This window comes from Manacus candei, unplaced genomic scaffold, assembly GCF_025592945.1.
Source record: "Manacus candei isolate 608988 ecotype Guabito, Panama unplaced genomic scaffold, ASM2559294v1 h1tg000014l, whole genome shotgun sequence".
Lineage (NCBI taxonomy): Eukaryota > Metazoa > Chordata > Aves > Passeriformes > Pipridae > Manacus > Manacus candei.
The window spans coordinates 67,935,776-67,962,451 of NW_026138062.1; the positions used below are offsets into that span (position 1 = coordinate 67,935,776).

Genomic DNA, 26,676 nt, shown 5'->3' on the forward strand with positions numbered 1-26,676 from the left:
AGAAATTTAAACAATAGATTCTATAGAATTTACTATAAGCACAACAGGAACTCACTTATAGGCCTAAATCACATATGAATCTAATGTACTCAAGAATCGCGGAGAGCAACGTTCACAGTATCTCTGCTGTGTCATATTCACACACACAGACCTAAACAGTCTATACAAGGCTGATTCCTGTGAAAAATTCCCCTCCAGTTCAGTGAAGTACTCACACTGGATGCCTTTGCATCTTCTCCACAGGCAAAGAGTTAAGACTTGAGGAGTGGGGATATCAGCCGGGGCTCCGTCATCAAAGTTCTCCAAGTACAACAGCCTTGAGAGTTCTCCAGCCCTGAAAGGTGTCCCAGTCAGAGGAAGGGTGCTGGTCACAGCCCTCTGCAGTCCAGGATAGCTCAAAGGGTCTCATTTAGGACCACAGCTTATAGGGTCACAATAGAGTTGGATTTAGTCATAGCAATTTTCCATCCTGGCTGCAATTTAGGTCAGTAACTTTCTTTGAAAATTCAATAACAAAAATGTTGTTCCACTTGGGTTGTTATTCAAAAAATAAGTTTCCAAGGCTGTTTAATAAAAAAAAACTCAGGAGCTCATTATACAGCACTAGTTCCTGGGAGCAGACAGTGATTCTGATAAGCTCAGGAGGAGCTGAACCCACGTGCTGTTCATCAAGGCTGAGGCCTAATGAGCATTTCTAAGATCACAGTACGGCCCAAGGGGGTGGGGGGGGGGGTTGTACCACCACAGTATGTTTTTTTAAAGCATGCTGGAATGCTCAGGACATTTATCAAGAGCTCAGCTATTATCTATGTTTGAATGGAAAGAAATGTTATTGACTTGCAAACAAGTGGCCCGGGAACATCCATTCTTCAGATCAAACACTGTGCAAGAATTATACCTTACTGTAAAATATGCCAATTAAAACATAATACACAATTACAGCACATATAATTTTAGCTGCAGTATTTCATTACACAATTTTTGCAAAATAGTTTTAATTATTTGGCTGATTTTTTAATCACTAATCTCAAATCTTTAGAACTAGTCAAGTTGAGAAAACAATTGCAGTGATCAAACAGAAGATCCAGATTTAGAATACTAATGCTACAGTTTTGACATGAATAAAAGGATAATTGAGTACCCCAAGTAAAACATTCTGATATTTGAGTTACATGTAGAAAAAACAAATCTACCTTTCTCTCCTCTTCAGCAATCTGCCCTTAGATGTAGCATTAATGAAGATGCCTAATTATATTGACAGATAAGAAAAAGTATGACATTTTCTCTTTCTCAGAGATTAAAGATATGTGTACTCTAAAAAACATAGTGGTATATCAAAACCTGATGATGATGATGATGATTCTTCAGCTCAGAGTTCTTGATTTTTTTCACAACTGACATCATGTTTAACACATCAGTCTATCAACAGAATTTCTTCCCAAAGTGAAAATGGTATTTAATAATACTTCTGTATGATTTTTACCACAAAAGGCAAATTATTATTATTATTATTATTATTATTATTATTATTATTATTATTATTATTATTATTATTATTATTTCTTCTTAGTAAAACAGCTTCTGAAGAGTGAGGCCACAAGACCTGAATTCTGATGTAATTCTGTGGTTGTTTACTCTGTGCATTAGGCAAATGAAGCTGTCTGGCTGCTGCTGTGTACAGTTTCATTTAACTTAAATTAAAGGAAGAGATTAGAGCATGTTTCCACAATCAGGCTGATTTGTAATTAAGTATAAAACTGTTATATATACAGTATTTATGATACTCTGTGGGAAAAAATTAGAAAAGATTCCCTATAACAAGAAAGCATCTACAGGATCTGTTTTGGTGTGATAGGAGAGGATAAAGATGCTTTGGAATTATTCAGTGATTTATACTGTCTGCCACTGAAACAGAAAAAATCAGTAGTGTATTTAAAAATATATGTATAATAAAGTCCAAAACATAAAGTATCTTCTACCTTGTCCCACTGAAGTGTCTTTCAAGTGACATTTTAATGGGCTCCATTCACATAAATCTTGTTTTCTTCCATATCTATAGTGCTGCATCATCTTCAAATACACGTTTCTTATTAACACCAAGCTGCAATCCAGAAATGTGTGAAATATATTGAAAGGCTGAAAACATCACTTCCTCCTTTCTAAATATACAACCAAGACATCACTTACAATATGATTCAAAACATAAAGCATTACTCCAATTAAATGTAAAAACATTTTTAGCCATAAACTAATGCCGTGCTATAATATTTACCAACAATAACTCATTAATTACCACAGCCACAAGCCTGTGGTTACGTGAATTCAAACTATCAAGGCCGATCATAGCTCTATATCAGTCCAAGTTAAATGAAACCCCAGTTTTTTACTATAGCAGTTCATTACTATAGCAACCTCTGAAATGCAAAACTATAGGAAAACTTACAGTATCACTGCTGAGAATAGAAATTTCTAAGTATGTTTTTCCATGTAATTTTCCTTTTCAACAGTCTTCATCAGCTTCTGTGACAGAAAAAAAAACCTGAAATGTGAGGAAAACAATCTTCTACTACTTTGGGGCTTTTGCTTGTTTTGGTTTCGGGTTTCGATTTCTTTTTTTTTAATATAATTATTTAACATTCTTCTTATCTCTTTTAGGAATGGTTGTCTGTGTTGGTTTTACATTCAGAACTGGCAATTGTTTCCTCAAATGAAAATAATACAGAATGTGACTTAAGTTTAGAAAAATGTATGAAAACCAGAGAGCAAGTAAAAAGAAAATAGGCATAGGTTGAAGAGCAGGTATGAACTGCCATCATCAAAAATCAGAGTACCACAAAGATTCTCATCAATCAAGGGTCTGCTCCCAAAAAATACTTGTTTCCTGGAGAAGAATGTTAAAATAGTGTCTGCTTGAGGAATTTTTAAATAAATTCAAGTATTCTCATGCTTTCTCTAAAGAGATTGGTATTATCCTACCATAAGCAAGCTCTGTGTCTATGGACAGGACGCAAATGTTACATGTTCTCTAGCAACTATAATTCATTTCCTCTTCTCCATATGAAGCAAGATCTGTGCTATACATTTGAGTTCTGTGTCTGCAATCCAAGTAAGAGAAATATACAGTTCCTACAAGCCATAAACCTGGCCACTACAGTTGTTGAATGCATTTATTGATTGCACAAAGTATGAAGAAAAGAGTGAAAGGATGGGGGGTAAAAAGCAATTCATTGTCACTAATTCTCAGTTAAGAGGTGATATGATGTGTGCTGAACTTAGTGGGAGTTAAGACAGATCATCACCAGTTGCTCTTTGACTTCCTTGAAGACACAAATTACTTGCTCGTACTGCAGGCAATGGGCACAGGGAACTACAGGGACAGAACTGCTACTCTTAACTCAAAGATGCAAGAAGTGTCACAAGAACTCCCTCCTCACCTTTAACTTTTAATGTAATGGGGAGAAAAAAGCAAGAGCAAGAGATATTGTTTGAATTTGAGACACTTCTGTAATTTCAGTACTGCCACTCTATAATCTGGACAAGGCTTGATAACTCAGCACTTCTTTTGTAATAGTCTTTGCTCATATCTTCTCTTAGAGAACAATTTAATAAACAATATCCATTACAAAGGCAGTGAACCACTTATGTTAACTGTAGCTCAAATATGCCTTTCTTACAGAAAGACATTAATATCAGTGACGGCTATAAACCATATGGGGGTTTTTTGCTTACTTTTTTTCCTCCTTCTTCTCTTTTTTTTTTTTTCTGGTGCTATAATGTATAAAAAGGGAAAAAAATACAAAAGAATAAAATACTAACAAAGCAAAGGTACTGAGAATAAAATCAAAGTTTATTTTTTTCCACACATACTTTTCGCTTCATTAGCCTGGGGACATGCCACTCTGCATACAAGCAGCCAAAAACTTGTGACTACTTTGTGTTTAGTTACCTAATTTAGCTACATACGGGTATATGTTTTGTAACTTTCTGCCCCTTTGTTATTCAATGAGATACAGGAAGTAAGAATACTTCTCATTTCTCTCAATACTACACTACACATCGTATATATCTAATATATCTAGCATATATAGGGTGTAACCCCAACACAAAGCTCTAAAATAGCAAAGTATAAATGCCAGCTAAATGTTGGTTAAATTGTAGTGTTGATCTACCATTTTTTTAAGTTATAATATCCATCATGTAACTAGAGTACATAGTTTTTTGCTTTCCTTTACAAAAATAAAAGTTTTGATGAATGATTTACAAACGAAAGCAATCAAGCAGAAGATGAAAAACATCATTAAAGCCTCAGGCAGATGATAACTCAAACAAATCCATATTGGTTACTGCCCTGCATGGTTCGCCTTTCAAAGCACCAGAATCTGTGTGTTCTGCTTTTGAATATTCAAAATAAACTTCCTCAGTTTTTGATCTAGAGAAGAGAATTTATATTCGGGAACACAGGACAGAAGTGCCATCTTGCCAGGGAGCATGGCAGGATGGGGTTCAGCCCAGGCAGGGAGTAACAGAATCACAGAATCATTTAGGTTGGAAAAGACCTCTGAGGTCATTGAGTTTAACCACTGACCAAACCTGGGCAACTAGACCAGAGCACTGAATGCCACATCCAGTCATTTCTTGAGCACTTCCAAGAATGGTGGCTCCACCACTTCCCTGGGCAATGCCATTCCAATGCCTGACAAACCTTTCTGTGAAGAAATTTTTCCTGACGTCCAACTCAACCTGATGTCCCCTGGCACAGCTTGAGGCTGTGTCCTCTTGTCCTGTCACTCGTTGCCTGGGAAAACAGGCTGAAACCCCACCTGGTTACAACCATCTTCCAGGGGTTTCTAGAAGGTGATAAGGGTCCCTATGCCTCCTTTTCTCCAGGCTCCCCAGCTCCTCTCAGCTCCCTCAGCCCCTTCTCATAGGACTTTCTCTCTAGACCCTTCCCCAGCTCCATTGCCCTTCTCTGAACTTGTTCCAGCACCTCAATATCTTTCCTAAAGTCAGGGGCCAGGCCAGGACACAGGACTTTCAGGGTCTAACAGATAAAAGACACACCTGGGTGGCAGGCCCAGAGCAAGGATTCTCTGTGAACAGAGACTGGACAGCAGAACACAGGCCTGTGAACACATTCACTACTTTTGTTCAAATAAAGCCAGAAGAAAGATGAAGTATGTAAGGATTTACACCAAAATAAAAGTTGTTCTGAGAATATAACATTTTCAGAAAATCCTTTGGATATTAAATAAGATGGTGTTGGAAAGAGACATCTACTTTTTTTAATAGACTGTAGATAATACTTTCCAGTAAGGACCTTAGAAAAACCCAGCTATTTAGATTATCAATAGGTAGTTTAAGTAGGTTCAAATATTTCTTCAAGTGAAAACAGTTGAAAACTAATGGACATCCCCTCTAGTGGAGAAGGAAAAAAAACCCAGTGGCACCCAATTGAGTTCAATATAGCAAAAGTCAGGATGGGGAAAAGGGCCAACATTTAACACCATTGAAGTATATGAGGTTATTGTACATATGATGTGAGAGAAGAAAATACCTTGAGATCATGTTTAAAAACATCTAAAACCCCAAAAGTTTAAAGTTCTGTAAACTTGTTAATATCTAAAAATGTGGACTATACATAATGAATGACAGAACAGTACAAAAGGTTTTGCCTGTACCCAGTAGGCATGATCTCCACAGTTTACTTCTGTATGAATAAATAATGAAAACTTCCTAAATTTAGAATAATAAAGCCTTTCCACTAGGCCACCTATCTAAGCCCATGGCCCAGAACTCTTGTGTTTTGGGTTTTTTTTTTTCCCACTGGTAATGAAATATTTTATGTAAACCAACAGATTATACAAAAATAGCCTCTTAACTTTCTATTGTCGCTTTCCCTTATTCTCTGTTTTCTAGCTGCAGATAGAGACAGAGGAACAGTTACTTTACTGTTTTTCCCTCATGTTTTTCTCTCAATATAAACTGTACTAGAATGTTATCAGCTAAGATAATGCCCCAGTGAAAGCTCAGATTTCTGAAAAACATAGACCTTTTCCTCTCACTGTAAGAAGCTCCTCTGTTATGAATCGTCTTATTAGTCTTCACACATATAATGTATTAACAATCTAAAGACATCTTTAAAGAGAACAGCAGGAAGGACTGCAGAACACATCATCACCAAAACTGAGGTCTTTAGCAAGACAAGACAATAGTCTTTGTCCCATCTCCAAAGTCTGTCAGGGATTCCTCAGAAATTCCCAAGGCCACACACAAAAAAAAAAAAAAGCTCTGGCTCTAAATGTAATGCTTTGTGTGCTGATCTGATTCCTGATTTTCTGACCAGTAATGCCGATAAAGATCACAGATGTGTTGTTACTGGCAATAAGAAACTGCCAAAATGTGCATAAATATTAATAGAAGTTATTTGCCTGCAAGACAGTTACTTCCTTTCAGGCTTGTTTTCTGTTAGCTTAGTGGTTTTAGGAGTTTCAGCAGACTCTAAACAGCCCTTCTCATCCCTAGATTGTTTTAGTGGTTGCTTGCCTGCTGTGCCTATCAAAACTCTCATTCCTCTCTGTACTATCCCACCCCTTCTTCTTGTCATCTGCCTTCCCACTGTGCAATCTGGAAGTTATTTTTCCCCTGATGAGTTCAGTTCCACCTAGGTGAGAACAACAACTCTTCCATTCATAGGATTCTCCTTGATCGAATCAGCATTATTTTTTAAGAGGAATATAATAAACCAACAAACTCCATAGTGCATGACATAATGTATCAATGGATGCTTCTTTTACAACAGCCCAATAGTTGGAAAAAGGTAGCCTGGTTAGTAACATCCTGGGGAGCTTCAGGTAAAATGCTCATTTCATGAAGAATCCCAGAATGGGTGATGTTGGAAGGCACCAGAGTGGGTCATCTGGTCCAACCTCCCTGCTGAAGCCAGAGTATATGGCACAGGACTGTGTCCAGATGGTTCTGGATATATCTCCAGTGAGGGAGACTCCACAGCCTTTCCGCGTAATGCACGTGGTAATTTCAACTGAATGAAGTAACAGAAAATTCCAACAAAAATTTCCTTAGAACTTTTATTCCTAAAGAGAAAGCTGTTCTAAGAAACGTGTATGTACTCACTCCTTATATACTACACTCTGTGTTCCCACTCTTTGCCTCTCCCTGGATATCAAATTCGCTTTTTATCAAAATGTTACATTTCCTAGTGGTGCTTTTGTTAATCACAGAAGAAAATATTTGTTTGGATTAAGAGGCAGAGGTGGGTGTATAATAGAACCTGTACAGATTGACATATGTGTAGCCAGCCTGCAAATAAAATAGAGTTTGGAAATTTCACACTTGTTCTACTGAAATTCTACAAAGTAATCACTAGTAATACCTGAAATAATAAGTTTTAACAACAATGACAAAATGGAAATTTGAAGCTTTCAGCAGCTGAAGCATTTTAAGGAAATTTTGAAGAAAAAATTAAAGTATGCTTGATTTCTTTCAATTCAATAAAACTTTTTCCAAAAGCCTCTCACTGATGTTTTATAATCTTTAGTTAGCACTGCCTAGAGACTTATTGATTGAAAAAATGTGCAAAACAAACAAGTAAATAAATAAATTTAAAAATTTAAAACAACTATAAAATACTGCACAGGTTACTTTGTATTGTTCAAAAATAGCACAGTTAGTAAGTAGATTACTGCTCGTATATTCAGGCCATTTCCAACTTACTAAGCACAAAGACCTATGACAATAGAAACAGGTTGCAACAATACAGAACTCCAATATAAATGCTAAACTAATTAACAAAGGTTCTTAATATCTGCTTAGGTATTTGCTTAGTATTTGCTTTCCTTAATTTTTGCTTGGTTGCAATATCAAGTCTCATTATCTTGGTTGGAAGAGAAATCTTATTTCCCCAAAACCAAGTGTGGGATTTTCCAAGGATCCTGATCTAACATTAAAAGAACTTGCAGTATGTTTATATGAAGTGAGAAAAGTCAGGTTTTACTGTTAACAATTCGATAGTTATGTTGGCTTAGTTAGTCATGGGATTGGTCAACAAAAAGTGAGTAATGCACAACAGAACTGTGCTTTTTCATGTTTCCTTTCTATTGCTCAGTAAAACTTTAGTTGGATTACTTACCTGCATAATTGGTGTTAGCCACAGGGTATGTATCGAAAAGGATTTTCAAATTTACTCATCCATAAATGTCAGGCTATTCATAATTTTACAGATAATTCCATGTATTGGAAATCACCTGTGATGAACACAATATATAGAAATGAAAGGTCAGCACCTGTGCACAGATATATAGACTCATGTGCACAAATGGAGTATTCTCTGAATATTAGACAGAACACTTTTATGATCTCATATTTTTAAAAAAGAAATTATATTGCTCATGCTGAGAAGAGAACACATTTTCAAGACCCCAAGGTCTCCATTAAAGAAAACCATATCTGTATAATCATATTTGGCACAATGAAACATTTTTTAAACTTTTCTGAAAAACTGAGATATAACAGTGCTAAATTACTTATAAATTGCAAGGCTGTAATTTTGTGTGCTCATAACTTTTATTCTTCTCTGACTCTGACAGACTAATCTCCTGATAGTATTTTAATAGATAGATTTCCAAGTCAGATCCTAGCTAAAAGTCAAAATCTACACTGTAATTCAAACACATTATATTTTAAAACCCTGGAGCCTTTAATTAACTATTTATTTTTCCTGGCTATCTCTGTTCTACCTTTGTTTACATTTCCATTATTTCAGAAAAAAAAAGAGTTGGTGCAAGTACACTTCTCATATTATACCAATTGTACAAGACAACATTTCGAAGATCAAATACAACACATACAGCATCCGAGAAGCAGAAGTGAGGAAACCACAGACGTGAAAATGAAGCTTGAGAGGTCTCCTACCTTTTTTTTATCCATTTTCTCCCCATTTGATTTACCATGTTTAGTTGCTGAACTCTTAAGTCCAAGACATGATACTTATACAATGTAAAATATTAAGCCTGTAACTCATACAGGTGAAAGACAGGCACAGGTAGGACATATGGTAGCTCCTACAGATACAGTAAAACATCTCTTACCCAGTGCTTTTTTCATGTTTTCCAAGATAAATGTGCTGTTGGCTTAGCAAATATAGGTAGGAGCTATTATGGTGATTTGGCTGCTTTTATCTTCTATGATGTATTGCCCCCTACTTTGAATAATTTGGTCATTTACTCCATTTCTTACACCTGCAGAGCACCCATCCACTGCTGATGTCCTGGGCCTTTGCAGCTTAAATACTAAAGGGGTTTTTAAGTAGGTTTCAGTCTTATTTATTATGGTTTTAAGTTATTATATGTTAACACAAATGATTCTGTTTTATTTCAGAAGCTATTTATTTATTTATTTATTTATTTATTTATTTACTTGCTTACTTATAGTGGTTTCACTGGATCTTTAAATAGTTAATTTTATGCCTACATTTTCTTTTAAACTATCACTACCTAATAGGGAATTGACTTTAACACCACCTCTACTCTCTCCCATTTCCCCATAAAATATGTTTCTGTGGTCACAATCATGAATAAGTGAGTTGGGAGAAAGAGAACTTGGACTCACTGTGAACACACAAAATGTTAAAGCTTAACACAAGCTTTGAATAGGCCAAGAGAGGTGATCCTGCACCTCTACTCAGTCCTCGTGAGGCCACATCTGGAGTGCTGTGTCCAGCTGGGCTCCTTAGTACAGTAAAGACAAGGTACTACTGCAGAAGGTCCAGTTGAGGACCACAAAGATGATTAATGGGACTGGAGCATCTCTCTTACGAGGAAAGGCTGAGGGAGCTGGGCCTGTTCAGTGTCAAGAAGAGGCAACTCAGACAAAACCTCATCAATGCCCACAAATATCTCGAGGTGAGTGTCAAGAGGATGGGGTCAGACTCATCAGTGGTGTCCAGTAATAGGGCAAGAGACACAAAGTGATGCACAGGAAGTTCCACCTGCACCTGAGAAAGAACCTGTTTACAATGAGGGTGACAGCAGATCACCCAGAGAGGCTGTGGAGTCTCATTCTCTGGAGATATTCTAAACTTGTCTGGATGTGATTCTGTGCAATCTGCCATAGGCCAGCCTGCCTTAGCAGGAGGACTGGATGAGATGGTCTCCAGAGATTCCTTCCAACTCCAACAATTCTGAGATTCTGTGAATGAATTATTGCATTTCCTAAAGGATAAATTCAACAAATCCAGTCTGCTAAAGGATATACAGCTACAGAAGTGGTTATGTTTTAAAACCTAATTGTTTGCATTTATTCTTGGACTTATTATCCTTGTCTTCTGTATTAAGCTTGAGAAATCAGCAGTTTTTGTGAGATATACTCAACTTCTTGGGGAAAAGAAATTTTGAGAAAAACATCCTAAATAAGCTTCATAGAGACTGCTTGTTCCCTTGAAGATATTTGGAGAAATTTTGATACCTGAGAGATATTTAGAAGAATAATATTTACCCAACTTTACTCCATCGAGTACCTTCTTTATATACCTATTCAGATTCACTCTGAGTACTCTACAAACCTTGCCATATTCTTGTCATGATGCAAATGATGATTCTGTACTATAACTTCACCACTGATTTTCTCTTGCATGACTTTTAATCCTCTAAGAAAATGAATCATAGTGTTATAATACACCTGCTTTCTTGCCCTTTTGCACTTTGCTTCCCTTTGAATGTCACAGTGAACACACCCTGGAAAAAAAAAAGACAAGTATTAATTTTAGAAGCAAAAATTTTCAGCAGCACTCAAGAAATTATAGTTTCTGTAATATTATAGACTTGTCATGAAAGATTATGCTTCTTTGCTTTACAATCTCACCCCATTCTGAGGGTTCATACAACAGCTAGTACAGGAGCACTTGAATACAACAAATCTAATTAAATACACTAACTTCTCCATTTCCTTAAGTAACAGTTCTCTTAGGTGTTTAGGGAGGTCAAGGCAACCTTTCTGTGCTTCTACTCTCTTAGTGATCCTGTTTTCTTCCTTCTTGCTGAGTTATTTGCAAATAACACTTTTCTCTTCAACTCATTTCCCCAGGCCTCTAATTTTCATTCATTTCAGTAGTATTGGCCCAGGAGCAAGATGGGAAAAAAGGAGAGTGAAAGACACCAAATTTTTGTAGGGATGAAGATATTCTAGTTAGGATTCTAAATATAATCTCTATCATTTTAAGTAGTGGGAAGCGATAATAGAAACAATGACCCTTCAGAGTAAGGGTCTGTCAATGTTTTGCGGCAGGGAGTAGATGATATAGAAACTGGGATGACAAATAGGAAAAACTAGTTTCAAGTATAAGAGAAAACATATCATTTATTTGGTATGAGAAAGAAAAACATGTCTGTCTTAGCAGACAAAGTAAATGCAGTGGTGCGTGAACACGTGGGCTGTAAACGAGCATACACCAATTCTGAGGTCATAGCAGTCACTGTAGTAAAACTGACTTAGATATGCTGCAAATATATATTTGAAATATCAGATCCAATGGGGCTGTGGCAGCAAGAAGTGCAGCACAGGCTGCAAAACCCAGCCAAGCTGCAGGTTACATGAATCTGTGCTCTCAAGGCCAAAATCCCACTACCATGTGAGCTAGATATTACAGAACAGGTTTGGCACCTATAGGCAGCTGCCTTTGTCCCTGCCCTACAGACATAATCTAAGTGTGATTTATTTTAAAAAAAATGAGAGTGATGGCAAGTAGAGAGGCTGTCAAGATTGTGGGAGTCAAGTTCAGAGACAGAACAAACAGTGTGGCAGAGCAGAGGCTGCTGTTTTTCTAAACCCCGCATAGAAGATACCACCCTACAATCTGACAAAAACATTATGCCTTGAATAGACTCTGCACATAATGAGAATTATTTCATTTCTACTAATCACTTTGAAACTTTTTTTTTAATTGTCCGTTGTCCTATTTAATTGTGTTTTGGGAGTGGGTATGAAGTAGTCACTTCACGATAATTAGTGCAGGTTTTTAGTTTTCTACCTCTTTGTTCCATGATGAAGTTTGGATTGTTTACTCAAGTTCCCAGTAACTACCATGTAAGAGCTGGAATCTCACAGAGACAAATGAGACTGTTTACTCTTCAGAGCACCACTCTTCAGTCTTCCTACAAACTTGGGGCTCAGTGTAATAGAGTTACTGCTTACATTCTGCAGACAGTTTTTTGCCTACAATCATTTAATTAAATATTTTAATATTTCATTAAAAGTCAGAAGATGATTCAGGAGAATATAAAGACATTAAGACTGTTAACTCAAAGCATTTTACTCGTAAGTGTATATTCGGGATGTAAAATATCTGATTCTGGGTCCTGAAAAGTCCTGAAAAACACCCATTTTGACAGAGATAATTTGACACCCACAAATTTGACAGAGATAAAACTGTACCCATCCAGATACAATAATAAAGTGAAATAAATAAAAGTAGCAAAAACAAAAGGTAAGAAATTTAACAAAACCCATGGAATTGGAAGGACTTGGTTTTTTGTGCTATCTACTGAAGACAAAAAACATAAACGGATTGTAATTAGCAGTAATTATCTTAGTTATCCAACCTGGAACATTTGTCTCAGCAGGAGTTTCTGCTGGTATTTAGGTGTTAAGCTATTTCTTTCCTCTGTTTTTTTCCCAATTCGTCAGCCACTATTCCTAAGGAACTTTTAAGCAGTCATCAGTCTGTATTGCTATCTGTTGGTTCAACCTCTTCAAATTGTTGTTCTTCAGAGAACTATTCTGAAAAACAAACCAAAAGAGACCTACTAAGACCATTGAATTAGTACATTTTTGGAGTATTTTTTCCAAAGATTTAACTGTCATTGATGAAACTATGCCTACATTTATATAAAATTACAGTAATCTGTTACCACAGTCTGCCTAAACTGCTTATGTGATTTATTTTTTTTTAAATATTTGGATTTGTTTTTTCTTGACATTTTGAGACATGTCCAAGGAAGAGGCTGTAGACAGGCCATCTCTAGGTTATTTCCCCTGTGTCTCTGCTTTCTCTATAGCCAACACAATTTGATGTTTTCATGAGGTATTCTGTTTTCTAGAGATGCTAATTCTATTCCTTTAAGTGAATATTAGAATATTCTTGCGCTTGGGGTATATTTGCAAAAGAACCTGTTCCCTCCACACACTGGGCTCCTACACCTGCCACTTCAGGAATGCTTCCAACACTTTAAGGAGTTAATGAAGCTGGAGGACTCCAGGACTGGAAGATACCTCTCCTCTCACAGCCTGCTAGGGCTGAGCTTTCATTTCTGAAAGGCAGGCACAGACACTACCAGGCACTCACAGATGTACAGAGGCAGGAGAACTGTGCTTTTACAGGAACCGCACGCACACAAACAGCACTTGAGTAAACAGGAACAATACAAAGGGCCTGATCCTGTTCTTCCTCACAGGCTAATCAGGCTCAGTGAGATGTCATGGTGACATCCCATCTCCACGGTAAACACTGGCATCTTTTACACAGACACCACACACACATTGGGGCCCCAGAAGACAAACAACTGCATCCAGTACACATGGAAGCAGAAATACTTGTTCTTAATACATCCCCTCCCCAAATAAACAGGAAACAAAATTCTGTGCTAACCAGCCACTCAGCACACCTCTGGGACAGGTATCACACAAACATGCCACGGGCACAGTGCCATCTGGACTGACACATCCTGAACTTTAAGGGGCAAGGACCCTCTCAGACCAAGGAATGTAGTGAGCTAAAGTCTGTGGTCTAGTTTGGACCAGTGAACCCAGTATACAGAGAGACAAAACTCACATCCTCGGTACACCAAAAAGGTGAATCTGTCCAAGCAATGACACCTGGCACATGGAAGGAGTACTTGGTATCACTGACAAAAGCACAGGGCTGCTACATGCAGGCATCCTTATCCTCATTCTCCACTGCATGTCACAGCCATAATGTAAGAGACTTAAAAATCACAGTTGCCTATCTCAAATACTGTCAAAGCCACAGAAGGAACTTGCCGTAAGATAAGCCACCACAGTAGGAACTTGAGATAAGAACAGAAGAGAGGAGTTTGCAATAGGAAGGCACTAATTCCAAGCCTGATGGAGGTAAGGCTGGTTAGCACATTCTGTTTGCTGCATTTGGACAAAAATTCCCATTGTGGCAGACTGTGTGAAAGGAATCAACTGCTTATACACATACCATCCCAAGTTATGGGAATAGCATCTATCCCTTGTGGATACCTGGGAAGTGGACTATATCAAGGTGATACCCCAGAAGAACAACTCAGGGACCACCACCACTGAGAGGACTAGGGTGGAGAAGGACCAGTGGGATGCCGCTGGATCCACAGGTGGTGACTGTCTTCTGCTTAATCTCTCCTCTCACTCTCTTTCTCTTCCCCTCACCTCTCTTTTCTATGTCTTTCTGTCTCTCTGCCTCACATTTTACTGTTAAATAACGTCTGTACTATTGACTTTGGCACATGGTCTCATTTGCACCATAATTCAGGCAGAGGCATCTCTTAATAATCAGATCATAACACATAAGACAGAACCTCACACCTTGGAAATATAATTTTTAGATTTGATTTTCTAAATGAGATGGGCATAGCAGGGAGTTTGCAATTCCTATTCTGTGCCCCATCACCACTCCTCCCCCTCCCTGAAAGCTCCCACGTCTCATTTAGGGAGGGGAACGGGACACTCCCTTGTGCTGGGCAAGGTGTCCAGTCCTGTCTGTCAGCCTGGCATTTGCACATCGTGGTTCTACCATAAGCTCAGCTTTCTACATGGAGTTAGTTGTCCATGGATGTGTTCTCCTGTAAGGGCCTACTGTTTTCATTTTTTACTGCTTCCCAATTTAGATGATTTACAAAAGCTGCCAATGGCCTCCCTGGTCACATCAGATCAGGAAAACCTCTTTTTTGCTGCATAGAAGAGAATAGATCCTTGTCTGATCCCATTGCTGACCCTACTTGGAGCAGGATATTTGACTAGTCTTCCAAAGGTCTCTTCCTGGTTGAATTATTCTAGTTTTCTACCTCCCTCCCCACACCAAAGGTCGTATTTTTACTTTTAAAAAACTAATTACAAAAAAAACTTCTATACTAAAGGGCTTTCTTTGCAATTATATTAATTCAAGAATATAAATAACTTAGAACTTTTTTTTTAAGTCAGTAGGATGGCATATTCTTATAAAAAAGTATTAATTTTTCCTGTTTACATGCAAACCAGGGATTTTGGTACTAATATCCATTTTAAACTTACGTAAAATAACAATGCAAAATAAAACAATGCTGCCACAGTACAACATTTTCATTGGTAAGTGCAGTAAGAATGTTTGCATAATGTATAAATCACACAAATAGTTCTCATAATTAATTTATCTCAGCATGATATGGGCAGAACTGATGAAATGCAAACAGACACGCTCTGAGAAAGCACACAAAAGAGTGAAATTTCCTGTGCAAGGAGTGGATTTCAGCACTTTTGTCAGCATATAGCTGCAGCTGAAACTGAGAGTTCTAAATAATGCATCCGTTTTGCCACTACAGACAACTGTGCCCTAGTTGCAGTGAAGGACAACATCCACTTGCAGGGGAGAGAAGATGGTGAACAGGTATGGTTTACAGGCTCAGAAACCAGTTTCAGCAGAGGCTGCTGTCATATGTCACCCAGGTTCATTTGCTACAGTGCTGTCTTGGACCAGCCTCTCTCAAGACTGCTGGATCTTCACTAAGTTGGAGAAGGAATCTGCAACTGCCAGATTCCAGCTGCTTTCAGAGGAGGAAAGCAGGATTCTGCATTAGAAAACTCATTTATTTCAATTCACTCCTGACTCTTTTTGCTGATTTTTAATTTCATACTTTCTTCCACGTTGCAAACATATACAGAAGACACTCTTGTAAGAGGCCATGCCTGAAAGACAGTGAAATAATTCTGTTATTATTTCCTCTTCCTCATCCTTATAACACTCTATTGTTGGAGGCGATAAGGAGGAAAGAGAGAAATATGAAGTGTGGAGACGCATTTACAACCCTTAAATGGACTTTATAATACCGGACTTGACCTATAATACCAATAATGACACTCACTGGATATGTCTGTTGTGCCCCAGTTATTCCCCAGTTTGTTGTTATGATGTTATACAGTTCTATGTACTCCTGTTGTTGTTTTAAAAATTTATCCACTATATTGTCCCCTTCTTCTTCCCTCAGTTTTCCCGCCTTTTCCCCTGCTTTCCCGCTCCTCTGCCTGCCATTGGCTAGGTTTTGGTGCAGTGCAGAGGTAGCTCCCATTGGCCCCTTTCCATGGTTACGCCCAAACTCCTCCCCTCCTTACCCGATCATCCAATCACCCTCTCTCCTGAAGTTGTCAATCCCAAGCTCCTCCCATGCTCCTCCCAGTTCTGGAACCTTCCCTAGACCAACCCTATTTAAGTCCCTGAGTTGCTTAATAAATTGGCATTGCTTCACCAGACCTTCGACCGTGTCTGAACCCTCATTCGCAGTGCTGTGACCCTATCCCTTACCCCAGCGGGTTTCGGCACTCTATGAAGCATTATGTCTTCTCTGTCTTCTCCTCTGAGAACTAACTTGCCATCTGCAAGTCTGTTGCCTCCTACCTTCTCACATAGTCCCCACTGAGATTGGCAGAGTTCACAAAAAGGAACAGTTCTCCTCAAAATGGGAGGGAGGGAGAGAGGGAGGGAGGAAGGCAGGAAGGAAGAAAGTAAGGTGAAAAAGAAAGAAAAGCTTCTTTTGTCTTTTGTTGTTCACAAGGCTTGATGGAGTTTGGTTTCGGTTTTAGTTTTTTTCTGTTTTTTCACCATGGGTTTGTTCCAGACTGTTCCTAAATCTTACATCATTTTACTTTCCAAGGCAATCTAGCAAATGCTTATTCTCTTATTTTATTCTATGACTGAATTAGTAGTGATAAAATATAAATTCCTTCTTATTTGCTGCTCTTGATATCCAAAGGCCTTCAAAGACTATTCACTTCTTATGTTCTCAATCTCAATTAAATCTCTATGGAAAACTGCAGCTTTTTAAACCTCTCTCAAATTTTACCTATTGTTAGATACTAACTTTAATTCTATAACTGCTTCATTTCATTTGGAAACCATTCTGCGTAAGCTGCTATGAAAGATGAAAATCAAGGCAGTATTATATTAGAAATAATGAACAATAGTAAAGAATTAAGGAGAATTTTCTCAAAAACGTAGGGGCACGAGCATTGCTCTTTTAGGGCAGAGTTTTCTCCTCTCTTAGTGCTTACAGTTGCATTTCAAAACTTTACAGACTTAAACAAGTCTGGACAGAGGAGAGATACTAAAAGAAACTGGGATGCATTGTTACACTTGTGGATGAACTATGTTTCTTTCTTTATTTATTTATTTTCAGAAGAATGCTTTTCATACAATTTAGCAATCTTCTCTTCAATTTCTTCTTGCAATCTTTTTTCCATAGCTTCTACAAACACAAAGAAGGCACTTTTTGGACAGTGTCCATGAGCAGATTCATCTTTCATCACCGGTTGAAATACCAGAAAAGTAATACATTTTGAAATATGGCTTTTTCCCTAGATTGTTGTACTCATCCATAAGCTCTTTACTTGAGAAGGGATGTCTTAATGTATCCAAAGATAACCCACTTTCAAATATCAGATAAATGTTGATAACATCGGTTTGATGAAAAGTATTTAAATACAAATTAGACAATTATTTTCTGCATTAGAGAAGCCAGACACTTTCCTAATCATCATTTTTTACATTATGCTACTGTCTGACATCATAATGCTAGCTGGAGAGAGAAAAGGGATTTGTTCAAATTTAGCTTAATGTGATTGCTTTTATGATTTTATTTTTTCAGTTTAAGACACTCACATGCAACAGATCTGCTAAAATGCTAACCTAAAATTTCAATGTCATGTTTTCATTTTAAAATCTTGTAACAGTGTAGACACTTCCGCATCCTCAATGAGAGGAACTCTGTAAAGGCTTTTAAAGCTGTCAAAGTTGTGTGCACAGGAAGTCACTGCAGGATAGAAATACTCTGCTCTCTTCAGAAAGACAGCTGCAGCCACTACCCTGTACAGCCTCAATGCTTCCTGTAAAGAAAATGAAATTCCCATTAAGAACTGTCTTTCCTGCTAGATCAATGATGTTTCTCTGCAAAGATTTATATTCTGGGTTTATATAAGACAGAAAGGATATCACTCTTCAGAAAAAAAAAAAATAAAAAGAAAAGAAATATTAGTTAAATCACTCCTCCTTATATTATTCATTATTTCTGTCACTAACAGCAATCTCATTCCCATGACTTCAAAACTGGTAATAGTAATAATTACTTGAATTAAAGTGCATGTCATAGCACAAGAGGTTCCCAAATACATAGCCACAATATTTCTGCTAGACTGCATGAAAAATAGGTGAGCAACCATTTTGTTTGCCACCTCTTTTGGAAGAAGAAAAATTGAAGTTTGCAATGATGTTCTACACTTTCATAAGTAATGATGTGCTTTTAAATTCCACGGTACTGCAGTGATCGTTGCTGGAATGTCTAAGCTGACAGTTTAATTTCTTTTCAAAGTTTTAAAAAATTCCATTATCTTGTTGCCATGCTTCTGCACTTATAACTGCAAATTTAAATGCAAGGAAAGCAATCCAGCTTCTCTAGTAATGACTGAATATCATTATATGAAATTTCAGTAGAATTAAAAAATCATTTTTTAAGCATTTCTTAACATCCCAGTTAAGAAAAGGGAAAAGTACAAAAAAAAAGCACAAAGCAGATATCTTAGTTGTTTGTGTAAAAGAAGCATTGACCATAAGTCAAGTACTTGCCACTGAACAAGTAGCAGTTCAAGTTCTCTCCTAAATGGCATCTAAAGGGATGTTGCCCTCAGGCTTGTACATTTATTCAAATAATCACACTGAGGTTGCAGCTGCAGCATTCTTACAGAAGTGCCAGCAGCTCTTAATGCAGCAATCTCGACCTCCTAAGTCTTTCCTTCAAAATTAGGGAACTGCATCCAAACTGAATGAGTCACATCACCACCACTTCTTCACTCGTGTGTAAAGCCTTGACTGAGCAGAGCCCTGACTCACCGAATGAAACCACCGAAAATGTTGGTTTGGAAACAAACCCCAGGGTCCCTGGTGCTGCAGTGGGAAGTGGGTGTGTGGGGGTGTTTGTGTAATACCCAACTTGGAGTCTCAGGCTGAGTCAATGGTAAGGTTTTTCAGAGGTTCTCAGGGATTCACAGCTCCTCCAGAAAGAAATAGTTACTTTTCAAAATTTTAACTGTACATGTTTTTCCCCAAAAGTACACAGTGACTTACTGGCACAGGAATAAACAGCAGTTCCAGATTTACTGCCATTTCCTTATTCCACTGTGGTTTGCTATTCCTTCATGAAAACATGAGACAAGCCCATAACTTTGGTAACAAGTTGTATTTAATTTTGTTGGCCTTCTCTACCTTCACTTATATATCAGCATCATTAGCCTAATTTTTAATATATTTTCAGGCGATCCAGTATTTTCTGTCTTTTCTGACATTCCATACCTCCTGAATGTGGTATTACCCAGAGAACAGTGTGTCAAAGAAATAACAAAATGTAATATTATATATTCTTTTCACAAGAGATCAGCTCTGTGACAGGGATTCTTGGTAGCAAGAAGGCACCAGATAAGTTATGTATCTGTCAAGGAATAAAGGTTCTCCCAGAGCACACAGATGACTAAGAACATTAATGAAGACCTGACTTGCAAAATATATTAATTTTGTTCAGTTCCCTCCACAGATCCCACAGACTTCTTCTCAGCTAGCTGGAAGAGAAGTTGGATCCTTCTGTCACAGATTTTATAAAAAAAGAGAAGTACCTGAACTTGCTACTACACAGAAACTATCACACAGTACTAGTGCATAGTCCACTTTTACTCTTAGATTACACAGTACATCTAACTCTCATATAAACTAAATAGATTATTAAATTTTTTGTGGGGTATTAACATCAGACCAGTACTAGCAAAGGAAAAGTTTTAGTGCCAGATTCTGTTGCCTTGAGCAACACAGGCAAAAAAAAATGCGCACATTTTGCTAAACACAGAGCAAGCAAGCAGACAGCTCTTTTAAATGGATAGAATATTCAAATTACAAAAATTTTAATTTAATTCAAAATGTCAGAAAATAAATGAACTTAATTGATTTTGAATCTAAGTCATTCTGCTTTTAGATTAACTTGGAGTTTACATCTGAAATATTATTTTTGTTATGCTACTATCTATGGTTTTATAATTGCATCTTTCTGGTGTTGTTTTGCTTCTCAGGAAGTCTGCCTACTCTTGCACATAAGGGAGAAGGCAAATTGACCTTGTAAAGTGAAAAAGGAATAGTGATGACTCATATCTTCTAAATGCACAAGAAAAAAAGTAGAATTTCTTTTCTAGGCTTACAGTCTTTCCAGTTGCCATTAAAAGGTAGAATTTATAATGAATAAGAAGTTGTATATTGTGTGGTTTTATTTCTCTTGCAATATTTATTAAATACTTAAAGTGTGATTTGAATCAGAATAATGAGTGGAACATTCAGTGTGTTGCAGTTTTGTTTTTTCATGTCTTTATTACAAATATATAATATGAAATCGATGCATGTAAGTAAACTCAGAGTTTGGATAATAAAATTAACCTATAAAGAAGTTACCCTCTTTTATGATGAGTTTTGTTTTGCTTGGTGGTTTTTGTTTTACGTAGTAGGTTTTAGGTTGGTATGGCTTTGCATTCCTATTACATCCTGCTACAGTTTTTATACTCTTTACATTCAAAATCTGGAAAATATATTTTATTTTTTTCAGAGTTAAGAAGACAAGGATACGCTCTTCTACTGTTAAACTTCAACTTGAAGGAAAACATTTTTTTCTATTATAGAGATAGGAATGAAATAACTGCCTATGAAATTATATGCACTTAGTTATCTAAATTGCCTACTCTGAACGCAGTTAAAAAATTATGGATGATATTTTCTGCATTTACAATATAATTTTCAATAGGTCACCTTGCATAATTCTATTCCCTCTTGCTTTAGCACTCTCTTCTCCCTTTCAGCTCTTTGAAGTAGAATCTTAACTGATTTTGAATCAATTACCAAACTACCTGAAGGCTCAGTGGAGGATCTGAGGTGTAAACACTACGATCTGAAATTCTGAATCATGTTCCTCACATCACAGCCTGGTTTCCCATATCCTTTCTCATGCTGAATAACATTACATCTCGTGTGTTCCTAATGATGTTAACACATCCATATTCAAAAAAGCTCCTAAACATACAGGAACAAAATCAGTATCTTGAGGTTTAAAAGCAACTCTCCTTATTTTTCTCTTATTCTATATTTCTACATTAAGGGACTGGAGCATCTTTCCTACAAGGACAGGCTGAAAGAGTTGGTCCTGTCAGTCTCAAGAAAAGATGACTGAGAAGGGACCTCCCCAAGGTCTGTCAGTGTCTGCAGGGAGGTGTCAGGGCATGAACCAGGCTCTGCTCAGTGGTGCCGAGCAATGGGACAAGAGGTAATGGGCAGGAACTGATGCTCAGGAAGTTCCACCTGAACATGAGGAAGAACTTCTTTGCTGTGTAGTGACTGAGCACTGGTACAGATCACTCAGAGAGACTGTGGAGTCTCCCTCGCTGGAGATATTCCAGAACTGTGTGGACACAATCCTGTGCCATGTGCTCTGGGATGATCCTGCTTGAGCAGGGAGGTTGGACCAGATGACCTGCTGGGATCCCTTCCAACCTGACCCACTTTGAGATTCTGTGACATGAGAATATAAGTGGTTTCTCTGTCATACTAAACAGATGAAGACACAAGAAAAAAAGGAAAAAAAAATTGGAATATATGAAATATAACATTGCATAGAAATATTTGATAGTTGCACTCATTCTCAGGGATTGAGAAACTTGTTCAAAAGCAAATTTCTTCCTGAAACAGTTAATTTTTTTCTGCCTCGACTAGGTATAGAGAGTAAAGTCATCAGAAACCTTTCTTTTGATGAATAAAGAGAGAAGTGGATTCAGGGAGAGATGGACAAACAACTCTGACAGGCCGAGTAGCCCCTCTATTGCCCATTGATGGGTGGCCAACACCACCCTCATTCTTCAGCAATGGACTGAGTAGAAATAGTTTATCTGAACAGTGATACCCGATTTCTGAGAAAAGCACCTGTAGGTAACACCTGAAGAGCTCTGTCATATGAGGTGTTGAGAGATATCATTTCTGTTAAAAGTTTATCCCAATTTCCAGGTTACACCACTTCTGTTAGTTTTTTCTGTTTTGGACTGAAATGACTTTAAAAGAAAACAAAACAAGTGCAGACAATAAAAAATGTCTACATGGCAGTAAATATGAAACCAAACTGTGTCATATTTGTCCACTTTTCAAAAGTAGAAGTAATTACATTGTAATCCTGTTTAATGACTCCCATTTGACATCATCTCAAACACAAGGGACAAAGGCAGCATTTGATACAAATACTTATGGGAAACACTTCACTGAATTGAATTCAATGCAGTGAATTGCAACTTCTACAACTTGGTGATTTTGACCTTAAATATTAACCTTTAGATGAATGAGATTTACATGCAAGGAGCAAAACAAGACAAGACACCATCAGTAAGGTGACTTAAAGCAAAAGCAGCATGGACCTATTTAGAAATAATTTCTCCACAATTTTCTATCTGCCATGTTATCAGCAATTAAAGACTATAACCTGAATCTATTATCTTCCCCCTGTACAAGAATGGTGGGCAGAAAATATCAGGCCTGTTTCATCAATGTCAAGTTTTCTGAAGTCAGGGACTCTTTTATGTGTTTACTTAATCTTCATTTAATTCTTTTCAGTAACAGGATAATAGGTACCTGTCAGTTGTTTTTCCATGCACCACTAGTCTTGAATAAAGTTATACAATACCTGGCATAGGGACTTCAATGTGGACATCACATTTTCCTCAGCCAAAACACTACCCCTTTCAGTAAGAAGACATGGGGGAAAAAAAAAACACATAAAAGTAAGAGTGAAATAAATACCTTTAGTAGGGACCACAGGATGTCTTTTCCTCCCACCTCAGACACATTCTTTCCACCATCAAGGCTTGTGGCATGCAGGCCTTTAAACTGCTGATTTTATGAATGGTGTGCATCCAGGACCACTCTGAAAATGAAACAGGACAGTAGATCCCATTATTGAACTGTTAGTATTTGCCAACTGTATTTTGGGGGATTTTCATGCTTCCCTTAAAAATATCACCAGCAAGTTTTTATCACTAGGCATTAAAATCAATCATTAGTCAAGACAGCACAGGCTGCTCACAGAAGAAATACTTTTTGTACCTGTAGCAACAAAACCGTCCTCCTGGAGCCACAAGTCTGCCTTCATAAGGGACATTTCATCTATACAGCAGTGCTTTGTGCTTCAGTGGGTTTTGGTTGCAAAGGATTTAGATACATTTCATCTCTTCAAGAGATGCATAACTCTTCTGAAAGAAGTTATTCTCAACATAAAGAAGGCTTCCAAGTGCTTGAAATGTCTTTTCATTTTTAACTATGTCAAGTGCTTCTCTCAACAACAAAATTTAAAATACACACTACAAAATCTGATTTTTGCTCCCTGTTACTTTCCTTTCATGTACTCACAAGTTTATGTTATTTACTTGGTCACAGGAGTACTGCCTGAAAGTGATGGAACTGCAGCGTAGATTTGATTCATGCACCCAATTGTGAAACTACTTCTTATTCATTAAAATTGCCTTCTAAATTTTATCTAAAGTTAAGGAAATCTATTTAAATAGACATGTTTCTTTTTGTACATAGTAGGAAGGGGTTACAAATTTTTAAGTCACCATGAATAGATTTTATATTCTAACACTGATCTGAGATATCATCCAGGAAGTTCTTTTTAGTCAAATGACTTCTGTTCAGAATTGACTCAGTTTACTGACAGGGACTCTTGTATAGTAGTTCATATGAAACTTGAGTAGCTTAGTTTGATACAGAAGCTCAGAACTGGAAATTATGGAAGTTTTACCTGAATAAAAATGGGAAATTGAGGAATTTAAAATATTTTTCAGCTTACCAGATAGAAATGCCAAAGTCTGAGTATTAAAAACATGCATGTAATGAAGACACCTTCCAGAATGAGGGCTCTAGTTTTACATAATGTTGCCATGCTGGTTGATTGCCCTTACCTTATAGGATTACATGCAGAGGCAGGTTCAGAAAACTCAATAGAATTTGAATTAAATTATTTTAATATTTTTTAAAGCTGCAAATACTGGTAATGAGCATATGCTGCTTAATTACTGTACCAAAAATATCACATTTAAACTATTTTGGGGACTTAAAAAATGGTAACAAATTCAGAAGTAAAACCCACTGAACAGTTGCAATAAAACATAGTAGAGGGAAAGAAGGAAGGAGTTATTTTATATATTGACAAGAAAATAAAAATATGAGAAGTGTTGTGGAGCCATCACTGCAAGTTAAGAAAACTTAAATCCCAGTAGTTAACACTTATTGTTCTGATAATCCAGACACTTTTTGAATTGCCTGCAGCCCATGTAAATAAACAAGTTAAAATGAGACCAACACAGACCAAGCCTGGGAACCTTCAAGACACTGTAACTGACTTTACTTTTTGTTGTTGTTCTTTTCCCAATTTAGTCACACAAACTGCGCAAAACCAAGAGTTGATACTTGTCAGTTCTTAATAAAGCTGTTTGAAATCTGAGCTGCTAAGAAAAGCTCTGCTCTAGATACAGGGGAGTGAAAATTGAAACAACTCAATTCTAGACACTTCACAACATCAAATAGTAACACAGAAGCTAGATGACTCATAGCTCTCAAGGTTAGGAGCTTGAATTCCCACATCCCATGTGCTTTGCCCCTGAGACATTCCAGGTGTGCCTGCCCTAGGAAAGACACTTCTCCACTATGTCTGAATTGACTAATGACTTCAGCCACACCACCCAAGTCGCAGAAGGCAAAGGCAGGAACTGGGAGAATGTAGAACTGTCTGCTGCAGGAGATCATTTTCACAACCATCCAAGGAACCTGAAGGTGCACAAGTCCATGGGTCTGGTGAAGTTCCCACTGACTTGAAAAGGGGAAGTATAACCCCAGTTGTTGAAAAGGGAAGAAAGGAAGAATGAACGACCTACAGGCTGGTCAGTCTCATCTCTATGCCTGTCAAGACCATGGAGCAGATCCTTCTGGAAACTATGCTAAAGCACAGGGAAAGAAAGAGGTGATTGGTGAATAAGGGAAAACCATGCCTGATAAACTTGGTGACCTTCTATGATGGGGTTACAGTGGTGGCTTACGTGGGAAAGCAACTGATGTCATCAACCTACACTTGTGCAAAGCTTTTGACACTATCCCACATGACATCTTTGTCTCTAAACTGGAGAGACATGGACTTGATGGATAGACCACTTTGCGCATAAGGAGTTGGCTGGGTGGTGTCACTCAGAGTTGTGGTCGATGCCTCTATGTCCAAATGGAGACTAGTGACAAGTGGCATTCCTCAGGGCTTGGGATTGGGACAGCTCCACTTAACGTCTTTGTTGGTGACACGGACGGTGGGGTTGAGTGCACCCTCTACAAGTTTTCCCATGACACCAAGCTGTGTGGTGTGTTCAACACACTGGAGGGCAGGGACGGGCCATCCAGAAGGATCTTGACAGGCTTGAGAAGTGGGCCTGCGCAAAATCAGTTCAACAGGGCTAAGTGCAAGGTCCAACACCTGGGTTGTGCACTAGCACAATATACAAGCTGGGCAAATAATGGATTGAGAGCAGTGCTGAGGAGAAGGACCTTGGGGTGTTGGTGGGTGAGAAGCTCAACATGAGCCAGCCATGTGCACTGGCAGCCCAGAAAACCACCCATGTCCTGGGCTGCATCAAAAAGAGCATGGGCAGCAGGTCGAGGGAGGTGATGCTCCCCCTCTACTCTGCCCTAATGAGACCCCACCTGGAACACTGCATCCAGCTCCAGGGCACCCAACAAAAGAAGGACATGAGACAGTTGGAGTGAGCGCAGAGGAGGCCATGAAGATGATCAGAGGACTGGAGCACCTCTCCTATGAAGACAGACTGAGGTTGTTCAGCATGGAAAAGAGAAGGCTCTGGGGAGACCTTAGAGCCCCTTCCAGTACCTGAATGGACCCTTACAAGAAACATGGAGAGGGACTATTTACAAGAGTATGTAGTGACAGGACAAGGACGAAGGGCTTAAAACTGAGAGTAGGTCTAAATTAAATATTAGGAAGAAATTATTCACTGTGAGGCTGGTGAGGCACTGGAACACGTTGCTCGGAGAAGCTGTGGATGCTCCATCCCTGAGTGTGTTCAAGGCCAGGCTGGATGAGACTCTGAACAATTTGGTCTAGTGGAAGGTGTCCCTGCAAATGGCAAGGCATTGAAATTAGATGATCTTCAAGGTCCCTTCCATCTCAAAGCATTCTACGATTCTGTTTTATCATCTCTCACATGTAACAGCAAGACAGAACAACACTTAAAGGAATGTTAAACTGGCACAGTGCACTACTGAGGAGCTGTATTGCATTGATGACTTTATTCTCTACGTGCCAC

At 38.0% G+C, this 26,676-nt stretch overlaps 2 long non-coding RNA genes across 4 annotated transcripts in view; both read right to left on the minus strand.

Annotated features, from left to right (window-relative positions):
• Positions 1–252: 252 nt before the first annotated feature.
• Positions 253–2,536, minus strand: LOC127467546 (uncharacterized). Its single transcript, XR_007903178.1, has 3 exons — positions 2,444–2,536; positions 1,980–2,101; positions 253–334 (listed from the first exon to the last, which is right to left on the minus strand). It is a non-coding gene; the product is annotated as an uncharacterized LOC127467546 (long non-coding RNA).
• A 5,414-nt stretch (positions 2,537–7,950) lies between these two features.
• LOC127467544 (uncharacterized) overlaps positions 7,951–26,676 on the minus strand; it is a 118,166-nt gene continuing 99,440 nt past the window's right edge. For all 3 annotated transcript variants that reach the window (XR_007903174.1, XR_007903175.1, XR_007903176.1), the window contains 4 exons: positions 23,117–23,240; positions 12,612–12,789; positions 10,577–10,748; positions 7,951–8,261 (listed from right to left, as the gene is read on the minus strand). This is a non-coding gene — a long non-coding RNA (uncharacterized LOC127467544). The remainder of the gene's footprint in view (positions 8,262–10,576; positions 10,749–12,611; positions 12,790–23,116; positions 23,241–26,676) is intronic.